The 27,595-nt window shown below is 40.0% G+C and overlaps 1 protein-coding gene and 1 long non-coding RNA gene across 3 annotated transcripts in view; both read right to left on the minus strand.

Annotated features, from left to right (window-relative positions):
• LOC147027167 (CUB and sushi domain-containing protein 3-like) overlaps window positions 1–27,595 on the minus strand; it is a 1,179,270-nt gene that overhangs the window by 1,021,678 nt on the left and 129,997 nt on the right. The gene's annotated exons all lie outside the window — the stretch shown is intronic.
• Window positions 6,906–8,250, minus strand: LOC147027171 (uncharacterized). The gene is made up of 3 exons (XR_015058713.1): window positions 8,035–8,250; window positions 7,786–7,941; window positions 6,906–7,410 (listed from the first exon to the last, which is right to left on the minus strand). It is a non-coding gene; the product is annotated as an uncharacterized LOC147027171 (long non-coding RNA).

A 27,595-nucleotide genomic window follows, 5' to 3' on the forward strand; every position in this document is an offset into this window, starting at 1 on the left:
ACCCACTACAACTTGACCCAACAAAAGAATATGAGGCATCTTTATTGTCCATGGAAACTTATAATACCTTATTTAATATAACTGATAAAAATGACAAGTTTAGTTATAATCCTGGAAGTGGATACAAAATGATAACAGTCTCACCCGGAGCATATGAGATTTCTCAAATATCTTCCGAAATTGCTCGTCTTATGAAAGAACAGGGTGATGAACCAAAAAATATTGTTATAGACATTCAAAAACATACTTCAAAATCAACGATTAAAGTTAAAAATAACTACAAGGTTGATTTCACAATTGATAATTCATTTAGAGAGTTATTGGGTTTCTCCTCAAAAAAGATTGAAACTAATGGGACGTTTTACAGTGATAATGTCATTCAAATATCCTCAGGAATAAATTCGGTGTTAATTCACTGTGATTTGATTGATGGTGCTTATAATGATGGAAAAAAACAAATGCAATATTTTCATTCAGTGCATACTCAACCCCAATTGGTTATAAATTCAATATGGAACCCAAAAATTTGGTTTATCTCCCTGTGTCAGGAAAAACCATACACAGAGTAAATTTTAGGATAACCGACCAAGATAATCGTATGATTTCTTTTAATGGAGAAGTTATATCCATCAGAATTCACCTCCGTGAAGTTTTCCAATAAATAAATACGATGGTTATTGTGAGGAAACACGAGTTGGGAAAATATAAAATAATTACAGGGGATGGGATGTTCCTTTCCCCATACTACAAGGGTGAAGGTATGTATCTTGGTAGAGGATACTATAAACCTCAGAGACAAAGGGCTGTTGAACATCAATTTAGAGGAGATGGGATAATTGATACTCTCATGGGTATTGGTTCAACTATTCTAAAACATAAAGATCTAATTGGTTCAACTGCTTCTGCTGTGGGAAATGTAGCAGGTGCTGTAAAGAGCATAAAAGATGCCCAGAAGGAATCTCATAAATTACAAGCAATAAAAGAAATTAAGAAAGGCAAAACTCAGTTGTCCCCCCAAGAACGGCAGAAAATAATTTGAATACTTGGATCAGGGTTTCAAAAGTTTTAACATCTTTTTTTCCTAAATAAATACAAGTATGGAAGCAATTGATAGTATCTATGATTTGGATGATACTATTATTATCTCAAACTCCACTAAAAAAGAAGATTACTTCAAGGTAAATGCAATAACTGGAACAGACTGGAATACGAATGGCACAAAAAGTTTTGAAATAAATAATCAACAAACCTATTTGAATCTCTCCGAAAGTTTCTTGTTGTGTAAATTTAAATTCACTAAAGCTGGGAATAACACAAACGCTACACTTGTAAATGATTTCTTCTGGAAAATGTTTGATAGTGTGCGTTTGTATATTGGATCACAAGAAGTTGAAGCGGTTGATTATGTCTCTGCTGTATCTGAAATGATGAAATTTACACTCTATACATTCAGTGATAGAATGGGAAAGGGGTCTGTCGAAGGTTTTATTCCTGATATGTCAACGGGAACAAACACAGACCCTGGATATACTCAAAGGAAAGGAATGTATAATGATGATACAAAAGCAGTAAATAGTTTTACTGTGGCAGTTCCTCTTAAAGGTATATTTGGATTTTGTGATCATGATAAAGTTCTGTATGGTCTTAAAATTAGATTTCAACTACAAAGGAATGATAATGAAAATCGATTGCTTTTTGGTGTTGGTAATACTTTTGGTGATCAGAATAAATTTGTAATTGAGGAGATGAGTTGGTATATCAGTGAATATACTCCTAATCTTAAAACAGAAGAGATGTTGAATCGAAGACTTAACTCAAAGAAACCACTCAGTGTATCATACCTCAAAAGAAGATGTCAACACGTTAAACTCAACCAAACTACTTACATGTGGAATTTGGGTGTTCTGGAAGGAAAGCCACGATATCTGTGGATCATTTTTAAAAAGCCAGATGGTGATACTTTGACTGATAAGAATAATGCATTGAGTGATAATGCTAAGGTGAAACAACTTCGCGTTTCTCTAGATGGAACATTTTATCCACGAGATAGATTGGAAATTAATTGGGAAAAAAATGATTTTGCTGAAGCATACAAGTCTCACCAAAAGGTGTGTGAAAGTAATGGAAATAAAGAACCTATTTTGGATATGACAGCATTTAAAAGTTTGTATACAATCTATGCGTTTGACCTGAGCGCTCAAAAGGAAACTATAAAGTCTAATCGAGTGGATACTTCCCTATACATTGAAAGAGGAGAGAGTGAAGAAGTTGATACATGTTGTTTGCTTTTGGAAGAAACAGAATTGCAGATTAATACAGATAATGGTGTGATGATTAGTCTCACATAATTTTTTGTTAAATAAATGAGTGGCAAAGTACCAACTGGGGTTTATGTTAATCAAATCAATCTTCATAAACTATCATCTTGTGTTCAAAATCAAAAGCCTTGTACGATTAATGTTAATACAATTCAGAGAAAAGGAGCAGTAAGAATTGATGTTTTGCTCACAAGAGAACAGGTTAAAATCTTGAATGACACTGGCTCACTTAAAATTAAAATGACAAAACCAATGTTGAAAAAATATTCAATAAGAGAGACGAGTGGAGGATTTCTCCCATTTCTAATTCCTTTATTTGCTGGTTTAAGTGCGGTTGGAGCATTGACGGGTGGTATTTCAACAGCGGTGAAAACTGCCAACGAAAGGAAGGCTCAACTCCAGGCTCAAAAAGAATTGGAAAGACAAAACAAAGAGTTGGAGAAACAAATTAGTGGAAGTGGTGTAATTGTAGATTTTGCTGAAAAACTTGAAGGTCTGCCTGATAAAGCGAGATTGTTAGTTGGAGATATGCTTTCTTCTATAGCACAAGCAGGTGTAAAATTAACGAAAAGAGGTAATGGATTGTATCTTTCTAATAAATAAATGAGCATTGATGAGTGGTTTAAAGAATTTGGAAAGAATACAACTTCAAATTTACAACTTGTCAAATATTGTAAGAAATTAAAAATTCATAATGTGGTTATTTGTATGAGAGATGAATTAACAAATGTGCCGAAACATACAAAGAATATTATTATGAACTTAGAAGATAATAATGGGAACGGTTCTCATTGGGTTTGTATTTTTAATCATCAAGACAAATATTATTTTGATAGTTTTGGTCTTCCACCACCTGTTGAAGTCATAAAATTCTTACAGAATGGTGTTTATCAAACATTTCAAGTCCAAGAATTAAATTCCAAGTGTTGTGGTCAATTATGTCTGTATGTGTTATTTCAACTCAACAAAAATAAAAAATTTTATGATATTATTTTTAATCTAATATAAATTACTTATGTTGGTAAAGATGGTTCTATCTTTGGTGTATCTCAAGAACTGGATATTGATTTATCAAATTATTACACAAAGGCACAGGCTGAACGACATAAATATAATATAACCAAAAATATTAACATGAAAAATGCTCATAAATTAAAAAATTATCCAAGCCCGACTGACGCGAATGACTTGGTGAGATTAAGCGATTTATCACAATATATATCCTTAAATAAAACGGCCGTGTATTCCAAAGATAGAGAAGTGTTGATATTATCTCCAGGTCATACAGAATTCACAGTTCGAATTAAAATAAATTTATATAAAGAATGGGCATATCGTTTGTATGAGAATAGAACAATGGGGGTATGATATGAATGATTTAGGGTATAATTGGTCATTTAAAATTAACCTCAAAGACCTGGAACAATTAAATCAGTCTCGTAAGGAAGAATATTATCCACTTGGTATCGAGAATGAGTTTTGTGGGGCCACGATTAGTAAACAACAAATAAAAGAATTTAATAAGGGTAAATATAATAATGGTTTTGCCCTTGTATATATCATGAAAACAGAAAAAACAGGATTATATATAATAAGTAAGGAAATACAAAATGATTTAACTATGGGAAGATGGGGAGGTGTTTCGTGCCATAATATTATTCTAACATATATTTCTAATACATAAATGACAGCAAGAAGGCTTCAAGAAAATTATCATTTCTGTGTCCAAGCATACCTTCAAGAAAAGGCTATTCGGTATTTTCATAAATATGTTCTACAACATAAGAATGAGGTATTTTCAATAAAAGATTGGCATTATGCTGATGTTGATAAACCGACAACTTTAGATTTAATTAGAATGTTAAATAATGAAAAAATTATTATGTTAAGAAAAGGTAAGGCTCTTTTAGAAATTCAAAATAAATTTTATTGGTTTCCTGTTGTAAAAAAAAATATTTTCGATGCAGGAATAACAAGAAATCCTGATGAATATATGTATGATATTCTATGGGGTGTAAGTGATTCAAGGATAATAAGGGATGAGGAAGGAGTTGAAGAAGAGAGGGAAGAGGAGGAAAAGGAGAAGAGAGAGAAGGAGGAGAGGGAGAAGAAAGAGAAGGAGGAAAAGGAGAAGAGAGAGAAGGAGGAGAGGGAGAAAAAAGAGAAGGAGGAAAAAGAGAAGAGAGAGAAGAGAGAGAAGGAGAGGGAGGAGAGAGAGAAGGAGAGGGAGGAAAGAGCGAGACAAAATAAATATCAAAATATGGAAACCAGTGAGATTAAAAAAAGATTGGTGGTATTACAGAAAATAACTCAACCCACCGAGGAGGAAAACAAAGAATTGACAAGTCTATTTGCAATACTTTCGACAAGAATATTGACATCGACAAGCTATTCCTTTTTATTCAAGTTTTTCATTTTTTTTTCTTAAATAAATGGAGGAGAGAGTGAAGGCATTTCTAAGGATTCTTTATGTTTTAAAAATTAAGATTCAAATGTGCATGTTGGAAACTAAAAAGGTTTTTGCACTCTGCAGGAATTTTTCACATAAATAAATGAGTTATTGTCTCAAATGTAAAAAGAAAACTAATACTAAAAATATTTCGTATATTAAAAGTAAAAATAACAGGGTTATACAAAAAGGTATATGTTCGGTGTGTGGTTCAAAAAAAAATCAATTTATCTCCAAACACAAACGAGGAGGAGATATGCAAAAGTTTTTATCAGGAAGTAAATTTACAACTACTGGAATACCAGGGGAATTACATCTTCCAGGGTATTCTTTCTGTGGTCCAGGCACAAACTTAGATAAAAGAATAGATGAGACAGACAATCCTAAATCCTGGAGTAAGCCCATCAATAGAGTTGATGAAGTGTGCATGAGACACGATATTGATTATGGGAATACCACAACGTTGGAAGAAAAGCATGAAGCCGATAGAGAAATGTTGTATAATTTGTCTCTGATACAAAATCCAACCTTGAGAGAAAAAGTTGATCGTTTCATTGTGAAGAAGATGATCAGTGCTAAATTGAAACTTGGACTTGGAAATTCAAAAAACTTATAGGCTCTAATGATGTCATTAAGACTGAAGAGCAAGCTGTTATTTGATTGAACTCAATAATGATAAGGGTTACAAGTATGCTTTAACCGTTATTGATTTGAGGAGTAGATACGCATGGGTTGTACCATTAAAAAACAAAACAGGTAATACTCTTATGTTAGCCTTTCAACAGATATTTAATAAAAGTAAGAGAAAACCTAAAAAATTGTGGACTGATGAGGGTAGAGAGTTTTATAACAAGACATTTATGAATTTTCTAAAAAATAACAGTATTACATTATACAGTACCTTTAATGAAGGGAAGGCAGTTGTTGTTGAACGTTTTAATCGTACTTTAAAAGAGAGACTATATAAAAAATTCACACAACTCTGTTCACAACAATGGTCATCTTTTATTCAGGATATTGTGGATAAGTATAATGACACGCTTCACACGTCAACAAATATGAAACCATCAGAAACATTTGCAAAATTAAAATATGAAAAAGAGATTAATGTCAGAAAACCTAAGTTCAAAGTTGGTGATATCGTAAGAATATATAGGTGGAAATCTCATTTTGAAATAGGTTATATTAAAAGATGGACAAACGAACTTTTTTAAATTGTTGATGTAATAGATACGGTTCCTTGGACTTATAAGATATATGATTTGGAAGGGGAAGAGATTTTAGGTTCATTTTATTCACAGGAATTACAAAAGACAAAGATAAATTGAAATTTTTTGACTCCGCCCCTTTTTGACTCCGCCCACACAAAACCCACCCACATAAACCCCACCCCACACAAGCTCCACATAAACCCCACCCCACACAAACCCCACACAAACCCCACACAAAAACTCCACACACACAAACCCCTCACAAGCTCCACACAAAAACTCCACCGCACACAAGCTCCACACACACAAACCCCACACAAGCTCCACCCAATATTCATCATATTCAAATAATTTGTGATTAGTTAATTAGTTCCCCACACACAACATGTTTATTTAATTAAAAAAATATCCACCCATCCACACAAGCTCCACTCATCCACCCATCCACCCATCCATTTATCCACACAAACCTCATCCACATAAGCCTCATCCACATTCACCCCTCCCACATAAGCCCCACCGAAGCCCCGCCCACAAAAACCCCTCCCACGCGAGCTCCACCCACATAAACCCTGCCCACACAAACCCCACCAAAGCCCACCCACATAAACCCCACCGAAGCCCCACCCACATAAACGCCCTCCCACAAGCCCCGCCCACACACGCCCCGCCCACATAAACCCCACCCAGAAAAGCCCCGCCCACATAAACCCCACCCACACAAGCCCCGCCCACACAAGCCCCGCCCACACAAGCCCCACCCCCATCATCCCCCTGTGCGCCCCACCTTTGACCCACCACCTCCCTCATCCCACCCCCACCCTTCCCCACACACACACATGGGGAGGGGAGGGGTGGGATGAGGGGTGATGGGTCATTGGGGGAGCGCACCTACCCCCCCCGCCCCCCCCCCCCCCCCCCCTCCCTCATGTCTTGATCCTTTTTTTGAAATTCAATATGAAGTAATTGTAAACAAAACAAATATAATTAATCAAAATTGCAAATATTAAATATTCATTTGCGAGAATGTATAATCTTTCCCAGCAATCTTCTTCAGATGTCTTGTGATTTCGAAACTCAGACACCATATTCTGTTTTGAAACAAAAAGTGGATAATAATTAGGTTTTATAAAGATAATTACATGGTAATATGAGTAAGCCTGGTGTTGGTTCTAAGTTCAAGCCTCGTTGACCACTGAATTAACACACCAGGAGGCCGACTCAGCCTGTCATCCTTCCAAGGCCAATAAAATGAATTCCAGTGTACTGGTAAAACCGCGTCCAAACTAATGATGCAACCAACATAAGACGACATTCCAAAGAGAGAGTGATATTAATGAAAGAATAACTAAATAATAATTCAGAAACATTTACCTCCAGAAAATCATGTGTTGTACCAGATTGCTTCAACAGCTGATGTTGTGTGATCGAGCTGAAAAAAAAAAAAATAATAATAAGTCAAGGGTATAGATGGAGAGACAGACAGAGAGAGGTAGGTAGAAAGACAGACAGAGAGAGATACAAAGAGACAGACAGGGAGAGATAGAGAGAGACAAACAGACAGGGAAAGAGACACACACACGCATATATATATATATATATATATATATATATATATATATATATATATATATATATATATATATATATATATATATATATATATATACATACACACACATGCACATATATACACACACACACACACACACACACACACACACACACACACACACACACACACACACACACACACACACACACACACACACACACACACACACACACACACACACACACGTCTCACCATTGGTTTAATTTATTCGAGATCAGAGGCCGTGATAAGACTTCGTACCAGTCATAAATGTTTTTAAATTCTCTTCTAAAATCATTGACCTCTTCAATAAGAGCATTCATTTGATGCACCTCATCGTGATATGTAAACTCCACTTCTTCCAAGGACCTGCCAGGAAAAAATATATATTTTCGCATTATCACGATTTAATTTATAATCAATTGCTTCATTGTTCAAAGAGGAAACCATACACAAACTTACCAACTTTGTAGTGAGCTGTTATCTTCATCGGAAGAGAGTGAGTCCATGTCTCAGTTTTTTTTACCATTGGTACAAGATGGCAAAAAGATCAGAGGCCGTGGTAAGACGTCGTGTCAGTCTTTAAAAATGTTTTTCAATTCTCTTCTAAGATGATTGACCTCTTCAATAAGAACATTAATTTCATGCACCTCGTCGTGATATGTAAACTGCTCTTCTTCCAAGGACCTGCCAAGAAAAAAAAATATATATATACATATATATATATATATATATATATATATATATATATATATATATATATATATATGAATTATCACGATTTAATTTATAATCAATTGCTTCATCATTCAAAGAGGAACCTATACACAGGCTTACCAACTTTGTGTTGAGCTGTTTTGTTCGCGGAAGAAAGATCACTCATGTCTCAGTTGTAAAAATGAAAATTCCGTCTGGCAGAAACTTTGTCTGGAGAATCACTTATAAAGCAACGATGAGGAGATTGCTTAATCATTGGGTGTGGCCACAGGAAATGATGCTTCGGGAGAGACAGCTTGGAAAATAACTGGGAGATATATTCTCAAATTGTATGAATCATTTTTAAAACATACTTAAAATACCCTAAAATGGTTTTGATTCAAATGTATTCAGTTCGTGTTCTGAGATAAAATATAAACACGAGACCTTGTCTCACAGAATAGTTCCTATTTTTTCACAGCATGACTGTCCAAAAACACTTCCTCATTCACACAGCACGACCGTGTCAAAAAAAAACACTTCCTCATTTTCATGACACGAACTGAAAACATTTGAAACAAAACTTTTTTTATGGCGTGGTTTATGCACAAAAATGATTTGCAACTCGGGCGGTGGCCAGATGAGATCATTAAGAGAAGTTTATCATTTCGTAATAGCACAAAAGGGGTATCTTAAAAAATATAAAGATTCAATGTTTTGTTTTTCAATATTTTAGATGGGGATTATTGTGCAAAGAAAATTAAACTATTGAAGGAATTTGAGAATGAACAAATCTTTATAGGTTCAATGAGTGAGCGAAACAACATGCATCGGTTATTTGATAAAGAGTGTCCCGAGGGTTAGACATTTCAGATATTTCTTTCGAATCACCTTTAACAAATCTTTATCTTATTGTATGGATTATTTGAAAAAAAAAAAGTGTCCCCAGGTTAAAAGGGGAGACAAATAAATATACCTTGGGATAAAAAGGGGGTTTATTTTTAGGGAAAAAAATATGAATCGCTGAAAATCCCCCATTCATTTACATGGGGAAAAGTGAGCCAGAACCAGTATATTCACCCTACTCATGGGAGAGGTCAGTGCAGCCCGAAAGTTTCGTACGATTTCACAAAAGTTTGAGGGAGTAGTTCAGTGATACAACACAACACAACATGTGACAGACACTAAATATATATATATATATATATATATATATATATATATATATATATATATATATATATATATATATACATATACATACATACATATATGTATGTCAGACGCACCTCCTGACTTATGATGAGCATTGCCACGGATCACGTGTCACACCGTAAAACTGCATGATTCTCACAGAACAACAATCCGTCTGCCACCCAAACAATTATTCCTGTTAATGCAAACCATTGAACCATAAGGCACGTGATGATATCGGCAGGAAAATCGAAACATGTGGAGTGTGATGAGCACTCTGTGTTGGACTGTGTCCAATGGGGATCGGCAGAGTCCTCATGTTTCAAAACAAATTTTTTTTGTTTGTTTGTTTTGTTTTTTCATACTTGCGTGCATGAATAGACTAGCGTGGAGAGGCAAGCGCATCGTAGCAAAGATTGACGTTACAGGTTTTGCTGTGTTGGCAAGATTTATACCAATCATAATACAAACGTTTCTTCTGTACAAATTTAGTACCTGCAAAATCGAAGATTTTTCAAATATATTGCCGAGTTGATTTTGTTATCTGTCTGTCTGTTTATTGCCTACAGGTCACAATTTTAAACTGATCTTCACGAAGCTTCACCACATGGTCGAGTTTGTCATAAGGAAGAAGCCTGTTGTTTTTGAGGTCAAAAGGTCAACAACTTCGGTGAGATTTCGAAAACCCTCACTTTCATCCGATCGACTTGAAATTTGAAGAGGATTTATATTTCAGGTCACCGAATTCAAGGAGCCAATTATTTTGAAGGTCAACATGGACCAAAAGGTCAATATCGGTCCAAAGTCAACAACTATGTGGTCAGCATTGGTTAGTTTTAGGGTCTAAAGGTTTGACTTCCGGTTCCGGGTTTTGAGATGACGGCTGGTTCTCTCAGGGGTGTCTGCCGACTTTCTCAAAGTTAAGTTTCCAGTCGTTATTTGTCACATTTTGACTGTTTATTTTGTTACCTACATGTTTACTGTGTGTTCCTCGTTCGGTTTTTTTTTCAAAATTGTGCTATTTTGTGAGGTTTCATCGATCTTGTCTTATCGGGTTTCCTTGAGGCCTACTCGTCCTTCCCATCTAGGTGCTCGATCTTTTTTATTTGTATTTGCTCCCTATAACCATCAGTTCTAATTATTTTCTCCACTTTTCCCACCGCCCCCTTCTATCCCTCCCAACTACAACCACTGTTTCTTGTCTTTAAAAAAAAAAATTTACACCCGTTTCTCCCTCCATACCTCTTCCCCACGTATCCATGAGTACCGACTCTTCTTCCTCCTCCTGCCATCACACCATCTTCCTTCTATTTGAGCCGACCCACTTTCACCATTACATTCATGATTTCTTTCTTCAACGTTTCATTCCCTTATCTGACCTAATCTTCAAAAATCCATCAAAAACATAATAATTTTTCCTTATATTCTTTCTAACTATACACCTCCCGAAACCACTTGTTTCTCTTCCCCACCTCTTCCTCTTACTTTTCATCGACCCATCAGTTTCCCTCTGCATTTGCCAATCCAAATTCACCATATACCTATATGATTTTGCTTCAACTTTTCCGTTACCTAATCTGACACAATCTTTATCAAAAGAAATTAATAAATTCACTTCAAACTATACACCTCCCGAAACCACATGTTTCTGTTGGAATGGTTTCTACCCTCTGCATTTGCTGATCCAAATTCACCATTCACCTCCTGATTTTTCTTCAACCTTTCCATTACCTAATCTTGTGCAATCCTTATCAAACAAAATATTAATCATAAAAATAAAAACAGTCTCTTATAATGCTTCAAGTACCTGTTTCACACGTGTGGTGCTCATTACTGTATCATAATTCACTACTCTTTTTCTCTTTCAACAGACTGCTCTCCAATTTGTCCTTTACTTCATCCAACACAACAAATCAAACCTGACAGATCTTTCCATACAGGTTGCCACTGACAAACCAGATATAATCTGCTTAACAGAAACTTTCCTCCTTCAAGACGTCTCTGACCCCCTAGTATCTCTCACTGATTACTGCCTCCTCCGGTATGACAGACCTGAACCTCGTCCTGGTGGCGGAGTTGCTCTCTTCATCAAAGACTCTATTCCTCACTCTCCATACACTGCCCTCACTCTCCCACACCCCCAGGAATACCTCTGGCTACAGCTTCCCCTCCACTCCCACTTCATGTTTATATGTGTGTTGTACCCTCCACCAAACAGTGATGACTCAATTTACACCTCGCTCTCCAAAAACAAGGACCAACTTCTATCCTCTCCTCCCAACTCTCTCTTCCTCATATGTGGTGACTTCAATTGCCATCATGCCAGTTGGTTGGGTGTGGGTACCTCACCCACCTGCCATGACACTTCAGCAAAAGATTTCTGCGACTCATTGGGACTGACTCAATCGGTCAACTTCCCGACTGGGATCTCAACCAATGGTACTCCATCTCTTGTAGATCTGATTTTAACAAATTTCCCTGAAAATACTGTTGTTCTTCTTCCACACCAATTGATTCATCTGACCACATGCATGTCAAAATCGACATCTCTCTGGCTGTTATTGGAGCATCACCTCAGCGCTGTTGAGTCTGGTATTTCACTCAGGACGACTGACAGGTTCCTCAAGCAGCCATCAAACTTCTAGACTGGTTCCCATCACTACTTTCTCCAACATCAACTCATCCTGTAAATTCTTTCAAAGAAACTTGCTCTCCCTAATGTACAGATTTATCCCCTGTCGTCTTCAGTTGTCCTCCCCTTCCTACCGCCCACGGTACACTGAAGCTTGTGGCAAGGCAGTTGTCCTGAAACAACTTGCCTTTGCCTCATGGAAAGAAAATGCAAGCGAGGGTAATTTCAGTTCCTTCCATAAAGCTCAGAACAAGTGCGTGTCTACCCTCAGGAGAGCCAGGAAATAACATCTTTCGAATCTCAAGTCTGAACTCTCAAACCTCTCTACCTCCTCCAAATCCTGGTGGTATCTTATCAAATCCATTTCTGCTGTATGTTCCCCCTCCATCCCCCCCCTTACCTCAAATGGCCGCTCAGCTGATACCGCACGTGCAAAGGATGAATGCCAAAACTTTGTGTTTGCTTCTAAGTCTTGTGACAAAAACCCATCGCTTTTTGTACCAACCTTACCCAGTCGTACCCAGCTGTTCCGTGACTCTGTGTCCTTGTCTCCTGACAAGGTGGAGAGCTTGCTGTCAAACCTTAAATCAGATTCTGCAACCGGTCTGGACGGCATCAGCCCACGTGTCCTAAAAACCCGCTCTTCTGCTTTTGCTCATCCTCTCTCTGTTCTATTCACCCTCTCATTTGCTCAAGGTCATCTTCCATCTGCTTGGAAATCAGCAAACATTACTGTACTGCATAACAATGGTGCAAAAACAGATCCCTGCAAATACAAACCAATCAGTCCTCTCCCAATCATCAGCAAAGTTAAAGACTCCATCTTTGCTTCCTACATTAAATCCTTCCTCTTCTCCAATGGCTTGATTTCCGATCATCAATTTGGATTCAGACCAGGTCATTCCACCCTGGATATGATGCTTCTGCTCTCCAAACAATGGATGGAGGTCCTCAATGCCAGACATGAAATCAGAGCCATATCCCAAGACATATTCCGTGCTTTTGATACGGTCTGGCAACCTGCCCTGCTCACCAAACTCTCTTCCTATCCAAAGCCATCTCCACTCATGGCTCACAGACTTCCTCTCCTGTCGCAGCCAATGCTTGGCCCGAAATCGAGTACTCTTATCCCCTTTTCCTGTCCAGGCTGGAGTTCCTCAAGGCAGTGTTCTGGGCCCTGTTCTTTTTCTGGTTTTCATCAATGAATTTTCCGACTCTCTGGAAAATCCTCTTTATCTGTTTGCTGATGACGACACCCTCTGCCATCCCATCTGTCATTCCTCAGATCCAAAGCAGCAGCTTCTTCACTCTGCAGATGTGGATAAAATCACAAACTGGTCTAACATGTGGAACATGACTTTCAATGCTGACACATCTCACACTCTCACTATGTCTTTCCAAAACAATCGTCTGGACCCCCCCCCCCCCATCTACTTTCTCAACAATCCTCTTGAAGAATTCCTTTCTTTCAAGCTTCTGGGTCTCACTATGTGCCATGCTCTTTCCTGGGAAAGCCACATTTCCAATCTGGCCTCCAAAGCCAGTCGACGACTGCACATCCTCCATCATGTAAAGTCCTTCCTCTGCCCACCTGAGCTCCTAACCACATACAAAGCTTTTGTCCACAGCAAGATGGAGTACTGCTCTCCCCTCTGGGCTGGTGCTCCTGCCTCTCACCTCTCTCAGCTTCACACTGTGGAAACTGAGACATTTATGATCATTGGTATCTCCCGTGATGAAGCTGAGTCTTTGGGTCTCTCACTCTCTCACCGCAGGCAGGTCAGTGGTCTTTCTGTCTTCTACCATCTCCTCTCCAGTCTCACCCCCCCCCCCGCTCTGTCTGTGATATGCCCTCCCCCCTCCCCATATCTCGACAGAGCGCTCAAGGTCCGCCAGCAACCCCCTTCTGATAAAACTACCAAAATCACGAATCATTGCTCACCTTCACTCTATCATTCCTCTTTTTCGCCATCTTTAGAACAATCTCCCACACTCTGTTCAATCCCACTCTACCCTCCAGGTCTTCAAAACAGCTGTTCACCACCACCTCTTATCTTCCCCCATCCAAAACCACGATCTTTTCTATCCCTGTTCATCCACCCCAAACCAACCTCCTTTAAATTCCCTGCTTTCCTTCCTGAAAGTTCCATTTTGTGTAAGGTCCTGAAAGTCCATGTGGTGTCCATCATGTTTACCCCATGCACCCCACCACATCCCTCTCCCTTCCACAGATCTCCTAATATCTCTGTTCCCCGCTCTTTTGACCTTCCCTCTCCCACCCCTCTTGTCGTATGTCTCCTTTGTTGTGTGTTATGTGTGTTCGCTCTCATACGAGCCTCGACAATGTCTGCACAAAATGAAATTCAACCAGCGAATTATTTTTGAGGTCAACATCGACCAAAAGGTCAACATAGGTCCAAAGTCAACAACTAATGTGGTATTTCTAAAATCCTCAATTTTCATCTGAATGACTTGAGATTTGAAGAGGATTTATATTTCAGGTTACTGAATTCAACCAGACAACTATTTTTGAGGTCAACATCGACCAAAAGGTCATCATAGGCCCAAGCTCTACAACTAAGGTGGTATTTCTAAAATCCTCAATTTTCATCCAATTGACTTGAAATTTGAAGAGGATTTATATTTCAGGTCACTGAATTCAACCACCAATTATGTTTTGAGGTCAACATGGACGAAAAGGTCATCATAGGCCCAAGGTCATCAACTGAGTTGGTACGTCTAAAATTGTCAATTTTCATCTGGGTTTTTTGTTTGTTTGTTTGTTTTTCAGGAGCGATCAAGACAGTGATCTGGACAATGCACCACCCAAAGCTGAATGGCGTGAGTGTTTCGTGCAGTGATACTCCTGTTAGCCATGGCTTACAAATCATAATGTAATAAAACATGTGATTCTCTGCATGACAACTATAAACATTGGAAATTATCATGATCATTCAAGGTGTTTGTTTGTGTGACCTCTATGCACTCCTGCACCACTGAATCGAATTGGATGAAAACTGCAACTTGTGATCAGGAGTGAAAGGGTGGAAAAGATGGTGATCAGTCAAGGGATATAATTGGGAGTGAACGAAGGGATTGGTGGGAACGTGTGAAGTGGTAGAGGGGAATAGGAGAAGGGGGATGTTCAGCATATATATATATATATATATATATATATATATATATATATATATATATATATATATATATATATATATATATATATATATATATATATTCCTGTCCAAATGAAATCATGAGTGAGTTTGTTTGTTTGGTTTTTTTTACATTGAAATCCCTTGCAAGGAAATTCAAAGACATATGATGAGTTTCCTTGCAAGGGATTCCAATGTAAAAGACCAGTAGGCCCATCAAAGCCTGCATTGTGGTTGTTTGTCCATGCTTTATCCTTTTTAAATGCTGAGCATCCAGGAAGGAACAGCACATACCATTTTAAAAGTCTTTTTGGATGACTCGGCCAAGGTTCAGACTGCCGACCCCCCAGACTTAGAGCGAATGCTCCAACGATTGAGCCACTGAGCCTGGTTGTCAAGGTTCAAAAGATTTCACTGTAAGCCTGGCCCGTTTTATCATGTCCAACCTGCTTTGTCATGCTAATGGTGAATTGTGCTCGAGATGTCTGTCCACCACTGGTTTACGAAGTAAGCTTTCATTATTTCACATGTGCATTGCACGAGGCCCAGTTTAGTGGACCTACTTGGATTTTATCGGTCCTGAAGTTGACAAATGTATGTCTGCATCACTTCCTTTCTTTGGATAATTCATTACACAGAGGGTTAGAAATAATTATGGAAGCAGTGGGTGGAAAATGGTGTAAAAAGCGAGCACGACGGGAGTTCCACACTATGAGAATGAACTGCACCAGCAAACAGTGACTCGTTGATGGCATACACCATGATTCAATGTCAACCAAACAATCAGAACGTTTCATGCCAGTGAAAAGCCGATATAAATACAGGTGGTCATTCTCTCGTTCGTAGTACTTGTTTGAATTTACTCAACGCTCTCAGGACTGGAATTGTACGTGACATGCATGTTGAAATGGGTTTTGAAATCTGCCAAGGGATACGCCGTGCAAAGAAATTGCGGCGAGAGTGGGAGTTTTGGCGAAACTCTGAATTGAGAACATGCAACCGAGTTATCTTTCCTTGGGATTGCTCCTCGGGAAATAAGACCTGGGTAAAATGTTCATCGGGAATAGTGGCAGCCTCAACCTCAAAGCATCCGATCGTAGTCCACGCTACAGGATCAAGGCGTCCCTCAACTCACGCTGCGGAATGTTCGGCGGCTCCGCAAAGTGTGCGTGGGCAAGAATGAGCGGCTATGGGAATGGAACGCACTCCAGCCAGTGGGGGAAACAAAAAAGAAACGAGGATTTAATTGCTTCACCAAAAAGCCAGCTCACCGCAAGAGCAGAAGTTATGAAATGGTGAAATACGTCATTCGTCACAAAGAGTGTCTTAAGTTTCATTGTACCATATTACCTTGAATATCCTTGCTTGCTCGGAGTTGAATTGACTGTGCCATCTGCAACGTGAACATTTAAAAGACAAATTCATGGTTTGGGTCAGGCATACAGTGTACTCCCTTCAATCATTAAAGACCTTTCTCAAAACTAATGTGACAGCCCTGCGAGAATCCAAGAATAATAATGAGCCTTTTGGCATACCATCAGAGTAAAAAGTTCAGATGCTTTGCCTCATTCTCACTAAAATATGTAGCAATATTAGAGGAAATCATGATAGTTGCTTTATGCCATTTCAAGATCGTTAGATGCATTAAATGGTTGATTTGTTTCTTGAAGGCTGAAAACATGAAAATTTAGGATACAATATTTCACATCAGGATTCATTTTCTGCTTTGTCTGAGATATATTACCAAATTGAGTGAGAATATTGTGCTGAAGCTGATGAATGATGGAGGAACAAATAAATCCAAATGTATACCAACAAACCACCCAAACTGCTCACCCTTTTTATCACATGGATTAGTGTGAATCGTCATTACACGTTGGACAAAAAGCACCATCCCCCCCCCCCAAACAAGTATTGCATGCGGTTACATATTCAGAAAATTATAATCTCCAAAAAGAAAATCTGAAAAATCTTAATCATGAGGCTATTATGATGTCAACATGACATCATTACCTCAAAATTACATTCGAAGGTAGATAAGTTTTATTGAGAATGCCATGCTGGTCGTGTACGGGTTAGAGTTGTATGCTCGCCATGTTATACATTGTTGTCGATTCGGATACCATGAAATTTCCCGTCAGCAGGATGCTGTGATGACGCCATAACATCACTCACAGATTACCTCCTAAACATCTTTTAAAACAGCAGTAATAACGCAAAAAGTTATCAACAATGCCAAAAACAGAGGTTATTATGTAAATAACAACATATCTATAGTTACAAAGAATACATTTGAAAAGTTTCCCTTAAACTCCTGGACTTTCTTTGCTTGTCTCCTGACAAGGTGGAGAGCTTGCTGTCAAACCTCGACTGATTCTGCAACCGGTCCAGACGGCATCAGCCCACGTGTCCTAAAACCTGCTCCGCTGCTCTTGCTCACCCTATATCTGTTCTATTCACTCTCTCATTTACTCAAGGTCATCTGCCATCTGCTTGGAAATCAGAAAACATTACCGCCCTACATAAAAAGATGTAAAACTGATCCCTGCAACTTCAGACCAATCAGCCTCCTCCCAATCATCAACAAGTAGTACAGTCAAAATGTCGGATGACCTCCCACAAATTGCAACAAAAGCAAACTCGACAGATTTTGATTCCTGGATATGTCCTCAGTGACAGAAAAAAAGTCCTAAGGGATCCTCCGAGGGGAAAGTCCTGAAATCATGGAAATCCAATATGGCCGCCACACGGCTTCGTGGAAAATGAGAAAATTGTAAAGATTGATATTTTTAAAGTAAATATATGTTTTTCTGCATTCTAATTGTTTCTGGTTCTGGTCAGTATATTGATATACAAGAATAATTATAAAAAAGTGAAATGTATTGAGGGTAAAATAAAAAATTATAGTTTTTTTGTCCAAAAATGTCAATTTTTTGTCCCGAAAAAATATATATTTACCTAATACTAATTTTGGCTCCTGGACCAAAAAAATAGGAAATTTTGAAGACACAAGATGAAATCAAGTCTATGGCAATACAATATAATTTTGTAAATCATTGAAACATGACAAAATTCACAATTCCACTCGGGGCAATCACATCTGCCTGACGAATGTTTCAAAATGAAAATGAAAATTCGCATTAAACTCAGAAACTACATCGATTATAAACTTACTATACATGTTGAGAAAAATCAAGCGTATTAAAGTTAGAACTCGACAATGTCGTCATCATCCTCATCATTGTCACATGGAGTGTTTGTGCAGCCAGAGCCCCTGCAGTTTCCACAAGCTGGAGTGCACTCAATGGTGTGCTTCTTGCATGTGCATCTCATGGTGCTACATTCAGCCTGGCAGTTGCACTGAATGACACGTTACATCTTTTCAGGAGTTGGAGCTATTGATGTCTGGTGGCACAAAACCCTCGTCACACTTCTGCCAACCCCAGTCTGTCAGAAGAAGTTCATCTGCACATCCCTTCCATTCTTGGACTTGCAGATATACGCGCAGGCTGTGATACTTTGCTGCTTCTGATGTTGGTGGTAACGTCTGTGGTTGCACGTGAGAGGAGCTCCAAGCACCTTGTCCCAGTACCACTGATACCAGAGGGTGTCCAGGGTGTCAGTTGACTTTCCGTTGTAGATTATCACCAATGTTTTTTCTCCTGCATCTGCCACATCACATACGGAAGCTGGATATGTGTCAAAAATCTCGGCCTGCTCACAGAATGTGTTGTTTGCTTTGAACTTTTTGAGGGAAGCTCCCTTTCCAATCCCATGAAGATGAGATGTCGTGTCGCACCCAAGAACTGCATGTAGAAACAGGATGTGCTTGCATATGTCTGTACCAATCATTTTCTTTGTCGCCTTGATGTTCCAGATGCGAGGCTTCTTCGTGTTCTTCTTTGGCTCGGGACAAAAGAAGAGGTCATGGGATTCTAAGCTTGCATGGTGGCATAGGAGGACAAGGAGGTCTGTCATCACCAACTAACACAGTGTTGGTGACAGTAGCAGACTGCACGGCCTTCAGTACAATCAGGAGATCAGCATCCCCTGAGGCATGGTGTGTCTCACAGTTCTTCTTCTGAAGCTCTTCACTCAACATAAAAATGAATCGCTGTTTATTCTGCCTATTTGCAAGAAACTGTTCCTTTTTCATTGTGAGATGCATGTCAGCTGTAAATATCACAGTAGTGCCAGCATTCCCTTTTGACCATCTCTGGTGTGTCATGTCCTTCGTGTTGGTACTCTCATAACCATCAAACACGACTATGGCATCTCCGTACTTCTTCGTTACATAATCAGTGTACTGGTGGCATATGTCACTGTATGTAGATCCACGAGACCATGGAATGCGTTGAACAAGTGCCCTGCCATCCAAAACATGCTGTTGCCCATCATTGGGGATATCGGCTGGGACATCGGATCCAAGCAGATTCCAGATGGCATCAGCAAACACTGGCTTGTGTGCTTCTCGGAGCGGAAGAGAGGAATCAAAGGGGGCTGGTGGATAGCTGCACAGTTCATATTTGAAGGCCGACTCCAGTTCTTCTGCTGTCTGTGCAACAGTGATCAGTCTCTGGAAGAGGAGTTGTGGGTCAACCTGGACTTGCTCTCCATAAATCTTGACAGTTGACTTCATGCTGAGGGTGACAACTTGGTCTTTCCTCTTAAATGTGTACTTGGCAGGTGTTTTCCCATTCATAGATTTCAATATTTTGGCTCCTACAGCATGTGCTGTATCGACGTTGACGGTGGGGTGTGCATGAACTCCAGTGGCAATGTTCCTCAGACGTGGATCACCACTGAACGGATTCTGTTCCTGTAAATACTGAAGAGCTGATAGTGTGTCCTTCCAGTCACAAGATTGTCTTGCCTTGGTCATGTCCTTCTTCTGCTCTCCAGTGTTGTAGTTCACACCTGTGAGCTCCTGCATTGCCTGGTTTATTTCTGCACAGGCAGGCATTGATAGTGGCCATACCAGCCGTTGTTGCTCTGTCATTCCTCGCCCTCGTGTGAGCCCCCCGCTGGTCTTGAAACTTCTCATCAGAACTTGTTTGATGATCCGGTCAGATGAAAGACCTGCCCACAGGCGATCACTTCGTCGAACCACATGGAACCCCTCATCAAAACGTTGTTGGACATTGGGATGTTGAGTTTTGAGGTTGGACATCTGCTGCAGATACACCCTCGCAGATTTGGCAGGCAGGTTGTGGCCCGAGGCTGCCAGGTAAGGCAGCATTTCCTGGATGGCCTGTAGATGTCGTGCCCAGTTCCTAGTGTACTCTGCCCGGATGTATTTGCGTAGAATGTCTTGCATGTCCATCTACTGAACCCAGAGCGCTGAAGTTCTAGAAGAGATCTTTGCAGACTCTGCATGCTTCTGAAGGTGGTCTTTGATTCGTTTCAAGACATCAGACTTGCATACTTCTTCCGACAGACTGGGGTTGGTAGAAGTGTGACGAGGGTTTTGTGCCACTTCAGACATCAATAGCTCCAGCTCCTGAAAAGATGTTACGTGCCATTAGGTGCAACTGCCAGGCTGAATGTCGCACCATGAGGTGCACATGCAAGAAGCACAACATTGAGTGCACTCCAGCTTGTGGAAACTGCAGGGGCTCTGGCTGCACAAACACTCCATGTGACAATGATGAGGATGATGACGACATTGTCGAGTTCTAACTTTAATACGCTTGATTTTTCTCAACATGTAGAGTAAGTTTATAATGGATGTAGTTTCTGAGTTTAATGCGAATTTTCATTCTCATTTCGAAACCTTCGTCAGGCAGATGTGATTGCCCCGAGTGGAATTGTGAATTTTGTCATGTTTCAATGATTTACATAATTATATTGTTTTTCCATAGACTTCATTTCATCTTGTGTCTTCAACATTTATTATTTTTTTTGTCCAGGAGCCAAAATCAGTATCAGGTAAATTTTTTTTTTCGGGACAAAAATTTGACATTTTTGGACGAAAAAGCTATAATTTTTCATTTTACCCTCAATACATTTCACTTTTTCATAATTATTCTTGTATATCAATATACTGACCATCACGAGAAATAATTAGAATGCAGAAAAACATATATTTACATTTTAAAATATCAATCTTTACAATTTTCTCATTTTCCCTGAAGCCGGGTGGCGGCCATATTGGATTTCCATGATTTCAGGACTTCCCCCCCCCCCCCCCCGGAGGATCCCTTAGGACTTTTTTTTCTATCACTGAGGGCATATCCAGGAATCAAAATCTGTTGAGTTTGCTTTTGTTGCAATTTGTGGGAGGTCATCCAACATTTTGCCTGCACTACAATGTTAATCTCTCGTTGAAAATGAGAATTTGCAAACACTATTTGTACAGTGCTTTCATTAGTCTCCCCCCCCTCCCCCCCCCCCCGAAGGTATGCAAGACGACTGGTGTGTGTGTGTGTGTGTGTGTGTGTGTGTGTGTGTGTGTGTGTGTGTGTGTGTGTGTGTGTGTGTGTGTGTGTGTGTGTGTGTGTGTGTGTGTGTGTGTGTGTGTGTGTGTGTGTGTGTCATCATCTATATATTTTCACTTAAAAAGTTTTTTTCTCCGCAACCACTTGGCCGATCGATGCAAAAACTGAAACATAGGAAGGAGTCCCCATGAAGAATATTTTACTGATAACTCTGAGGTCATAGGTCACATGGTATTACAGCCATATTGGGTGAAAGGAAAAAATTTGGACATCATCTTCGATGAAACCGCTCGCGAAAAAAATTGAAACTTGGCATAAGTCATCAACTCCCCATGGGATATATAACGTGATAACGATGATGTCATCGTTGAAGTGGTATTCCAGCCATAATTGGTTGAATCAAAAACCTTATCTGAAAAATCTGACATGACATATATCTCATCTATGACCCGATGTGAGTGAAGATTATATTTATGATGTCATCGGTCATTTGGTCTTGCAGCTACATTGGAAAGACAATGAAAACAGAAAATCTTCTCCAGAACCGCCTAACAGATTGATGCGAAACTTAATACATTCAAACTCGATGCGAAACTTAATCAACAGATCGACTAGCCATGGGGAATATCGTTTGAATTTTTTTTCATATTCACCTCTTTTCATTAAATATCCTCATAAATCAATCACCAGGCAGAGTGGCGTGCGCCTGTAATCCGGCTACTCGGAGGCTTGGGTTGGAGGATCGCTTGAGGACGGGAGCTCTGCACTGGGCTGCGCTATGAGAGGGTGCAGGGCAGCCCGGAATCATGGCGAAATCCAATCCATATCCCTGTGTCGTAAGAGGCGACCGGGGTTGCGTCAGGAAGGGCATCCGGCGTAAAACCTGTGCCAAATCAGTATGCGGATCATAACGGATGATCCGCTGTGGCGACCCCTAACGGGAACAGCTGAAAGATGAACAACAACATCCTCATAAATCAATCAATAATCAATAATGCGATGGAAAATATCAATGTAAGTGACATAATAGGATGTATGGATGATATGGGTATACAAGCCATAATAGCGGTGGACCATAATGGTAGAGTGTTCAGTTAACGATGGTATTTTTGTTCAGAATGAGCACACGAGGTGGGACGATGCACTCTACCAAGTGCTGTTATAGTTTCCATGTGGAAGTCGAACATAAACACAACATTCTTTGTCTTCAAGCTAACTCTGACTGCTTCTGCCTCCAGCAAAGAAGCAGAAAACAATGCAACCGGTCACCACTTGAAGGTGTGAGAGTAGTAGTATGCTGGCACCAAAAGGCCCAGAATATTCAGACTGCGTTGTTTGCCCAAAAATTGTGAAGATTGCCACCTCAAGCAAGAATCCATTTTGAAATGGTCAGCCACAAGCAATGTGTCTCAACCACCAAAGCATTCAAACCAATGACTGAATACTTCCACAAGAAGAAGGACTGAAACCAGGAAGTTAATGTGACAATCAGAAGTACTGTGTTGCCAGTTCGTAGCGGGGCACAACTTACCTGTGTCGATCACCGAACACGTCACAGGTCCCAGTACACAACATGATCCCAGACAGTGAAGGTGCAAAAGCTTTTAAGTGTCAGAGGACAAATCAAAGGTGTTGAGTATTGCATGCAATCTGTAATCTTGCAAACCTGTGTGTGAAATCTGCCATGAAGAAAATCTATGTTTCTGTAGATTATATATTTGTGGACATTTTCGACTTTTTTTGAGTGCGGATCAAAAAGAAAAACAAAGTACAGAGTTTTAGTTGTTTTCTGAGGTTGACCAGCTGGAAATTTTGAGCCACTGCTCAAATACATGGTTGTCCCTTGAAAAGGTTTGCAACAGAATGATAAGTGAGCATCATGCACTAAAGAGATACTGTGCTAGTCATCCTGAAGTTGAGAAACCAGGGAGAGTGAAATGGATCTTCGGAAGACTGCAAGATGAACTTGCAAAGCTGACTCTACTTTTTTCTCTTCAAATGGTACCACGGCCGACTCCACTCATGGGAAGGCTGAATGCCTGAACTCTGTGTTTGCTTCCAAATCGTGTGTCCCCAACCGCTCACTATCAGTACCCATCATTCCTTGTCATACCCAACTGCTCCTGGACTTGATATATTTTGCACCTGAGAAGGTGGAGAAGATTTCTTCAACCCTACACTTTGACTCTGCAGCTCACGTGTCCTAAAAACCTGCTCTGCTGCTCTTGGACATCCTCTCTCTGCCCTTTTCACCCTAACATTTGCCTGAGGTCACCCTTCATCTGTTTGGATATCTTCCAACATCACTACATCACACAAAAAGGTGTAAAAACGAATTCCCTTCACTACAGACCTTGTAGCTTACTTCCAACCATCAGCAAGGTCATGGAATCCATCATCACAGACAAGTTGCTGGTCTTTCTGTCTTGCCCTGCCTCCTTTCTGGTCTTGCACCCTCTGCTCTTTCCATGCTTTGTTCCCACCCAGGTTTCTGCATGGCACACACAATCCACCATCAACCCCATTTTGATGAAACTACCTAAATCCAGGAACATTGTTTATCTCCAATCATTCATTCCTTCTTTACTCCCCCACCGGTGGAACCAACTTCCACATTCTCTTCAATCTCATTCTTCCCTGCATGTCTTCAAGACGGCTGTTCTCTACCATCACAGATTAACCCCAATCCAAAACCATGATCTTTTATACCCTTTTTAACCCCCCCCCCACCCAATCCCTCCTCCTTTCCAAATTTAGTTTCACTCTTGAGAGGTCCCTTCTGTATCCATCATGCCCACCCCATACATCCTCTCCTGCCCACCTTTCCTCCCCACACCCATTGTTTGTCTGTCTCCCTCTGTCTTGATATATATATATATATATATATATATATATATATATATATATATATATATATATATATATATATATATATATATATATATATATATATATATATATATATATATATATATATATATATATATATATATATATATATATATATATATATATATATATGGAATTGGTGGTGTAATTGTTGGAGCATGTTTGCTCGCGAACTGGGAGGTTGGTGGTTCGAACCCTTGCCGGGTCATACCAAAGATTTTTTAAATGGTATGTACTGCTTCCTTGTTTGACGCTCAGCATTACAAAAGATAGGGCATGGCCAAAGAATCACAGGTTGACAACCATTGTGCAAACTTGATGGGCCTAATGGCCTCCTTCTGTGACGTTCCTCGTTAAGGAACTCATATTTAAACTGGAAGGGCACTCGGTAGAGCGCGTACCTCCACTACGTAATACCTGATCCACGAGAACATATCTGGCCCAATACATTTTTTGAAATATCGTGCCAGATATCAGTTTTGAATCCAATCTCTCAATGGTGAATAATCGCTTAAAAGTGATCAGATCCGGATCCGGATCCAGATCTTCCCCGAAATCGAATCAATTCGTCCTTGTGACACACCCAACCTGTCCCATTACATTTTTGAAATATCATGCGAGACAGTCCTCTATCATTTTTGGCCCGATCTCTCAATGGTGAAGAATCACTTTAAAAATGAAATAATTCTCGTATCCAGATCCGGATTCGGATCTTCACCAAAATTGAATCGATTCGTCCTTGCCACAAACCCAACCGGTCCACCAAGTTATATCTGAATCCGTCCACAAAATTTTGAGATATCTTGCACAGAGACAAACAAACAGACAGAAAAGGGTGAAACCATAACCTCCTTAACCTTTGGTAGCAGAGGTAATGAAGGAAACCCCCCCCCCTATCTCTCCCCCATCCTCTTTGCTCCCTCCCCGAGTGTATTGTGACTTATGGTGAGGCCTCGCTCTCCCCCCTTCCTCGCTCTCCCCCTTCCTAGCTCCCCCCTTCCTCGCTCTCTCTCCCACTTCCTCGCCCCCCTTTCCTCACTCCCCCACCCCTCCTCCCGAATTGAAGAGCATGTGCATTGCAAAATCATTTGGATGAGAACAGGGAGTTCTTAATGTTGTGAACAAATCTCATCAAATGTTTTTTTTCTTCTCCAAAGTGCAATTAAGATTGCTTTGCCAACCAATGTTATTCTGACATTATGGACACAGACCAGGATTCTCACTCTACCAATTGTCATGAGTTAATCAGACGAGGATGAAGCTAACTTTAAAGTCAGGGTGAGAGGTCATTCAGAAATAATCGAGTGATACGGTCAAAGAGAGGATGTTTGATACGGTCCAGAAACGATTTCAACAGAAGGTCGAACTGGGGTCTCTTTGAACCACTTTCTCAGCAAATGCAGGTAATCCATTGTTCATATATTAATATTGCTTAGAGTCTATGTTGTCCGAAAAATTCTCATAATCAACATCACTGTTGCCCTTCATTTCTGAAGACAGAGGTTAACATGTGGCATGCAAATTACAAGGGAACGTGAATTTGTTCGTAGTACAGGAGCTTCAACACAGACAACAACCACACTCAGAGATAGCAATCCGTGTTACCCCCCCCCCCCCCCCAGTTATCCATAAAAAGGAGAACACTTGCTAGTCACAGTTTTAAGCAGGAATTTGTCATCTGTTCAGCGTGCCGGCAGTAACTCACTCACTCTCCGCGAAGGACACCGTGGGATCTTCTAACGTTCACCGGCGACCATTGCTGCCTGACAGGTCCTCCTGCTTAGTGTCCTTCTGAGGGATGGCACACGCATTGATGAATCGCTCTGCCTGCGAAACACCAGGATGACAGTTTATAGCTGGGTATTCGAACCCAGACTCGACAGCTCAGAGGCGAGTAGGCGTACCTCAAGGGTGTCATGGCAGCCACATCCGGCTTACACTCTGCATTGCAATCTATATTTGATCATTTATTGATACAAGTACTATTTATTTAACATAACATGTGGATGCGTGAAAATTATGTGCCCACACTCTGAAATCCGGGTTCGATTCCCAGTCTGTGGGTGTAATTTTCCCACATGTACATATTATGTTTGGTTGCCGGTTCATTCAAAATATCTATTGAACAATAATACGTTATTCAATCGAACGTTCAACTGCAAGTCTTGAACAACCAAAATTCCTGACCTGTTAATTATGCTCAGCGAAAATTGACGTCAAGAAATATTCCGCTTCGTTCAGTTCACTCTGCCACCTAATTCATGGAGACGCAGAAATGTGAGTCTGTGCAGGTCCGGCAGTTCATCTGCTCAATGTCGACGTTGCTCTTGGAAGCTCCAATGATGTTGCAGAAAACTATGTCAAATGGCATAACCTCCACTGCAAGCATCAAATGTAACCACTGCTGCCTATTTGGGGGTCATCTTCCAATTTGTTGTCCAAACATGCTCGATGCACGTGCAAACAGCATCAGAGGCCTCGGCTAAGAGTCAAGACAAAGTGTTTATATTGTTGTTTTCAAGGTTTTCTTATTATTCTTGGGTGGAAATCTCTGGGACTGTCATCTTGAATAACAATATTCAGTCTGTACTGTCTGAGTTAAAAGCAAGGAACTGTATTGCTCACTCTGCGCCCGCACGTACGGACACCGACTCGTCCCACCAATAACAAGCATGGCATGATACCATTTGTGATTCAATGACATTTGTCGCTTTCTTCAAGAAAGGTGCTCAGCGGTCAGATGGTGTGTATACATCACCATGAGAAAGCACAACCTGAAATTGCAATATGGAAACATTTTAACCATCACTCAAGTTTAAGTCTGTCGGCATGTACAATCTGGTGAGATATCCACTTCGACTTCAAGGATGTTGTTAAAAAAAAAAACAACATTCTTCCTTCGTCGCATCAGTCATGTCCTCCCCAAGTCATGTTAATCAATTAAGTGTTATATGTCTGTAAACCCTATTATTTTGCTGGCTAGGTTGTATCGCTATTGTGTTTGTGAACTCCGGCAGTCA

This window comes from Eptatretus burgeri, chromosome 5, assembly GCF_056783735.1.
Source record: "Eptatretus burgeri isolate ZD-2024b chromosome 5, Ebu_testis_v1, whole genome shotgun sequence".
In the NCBI taxonomy this organism is placed as follows: domain Eukaryota; kingdom Metazoa; phylum Chordata; class Myxini; order Myxiniformes; family Myxinidae; genus Eptatretus; species Eptatretus burgeri.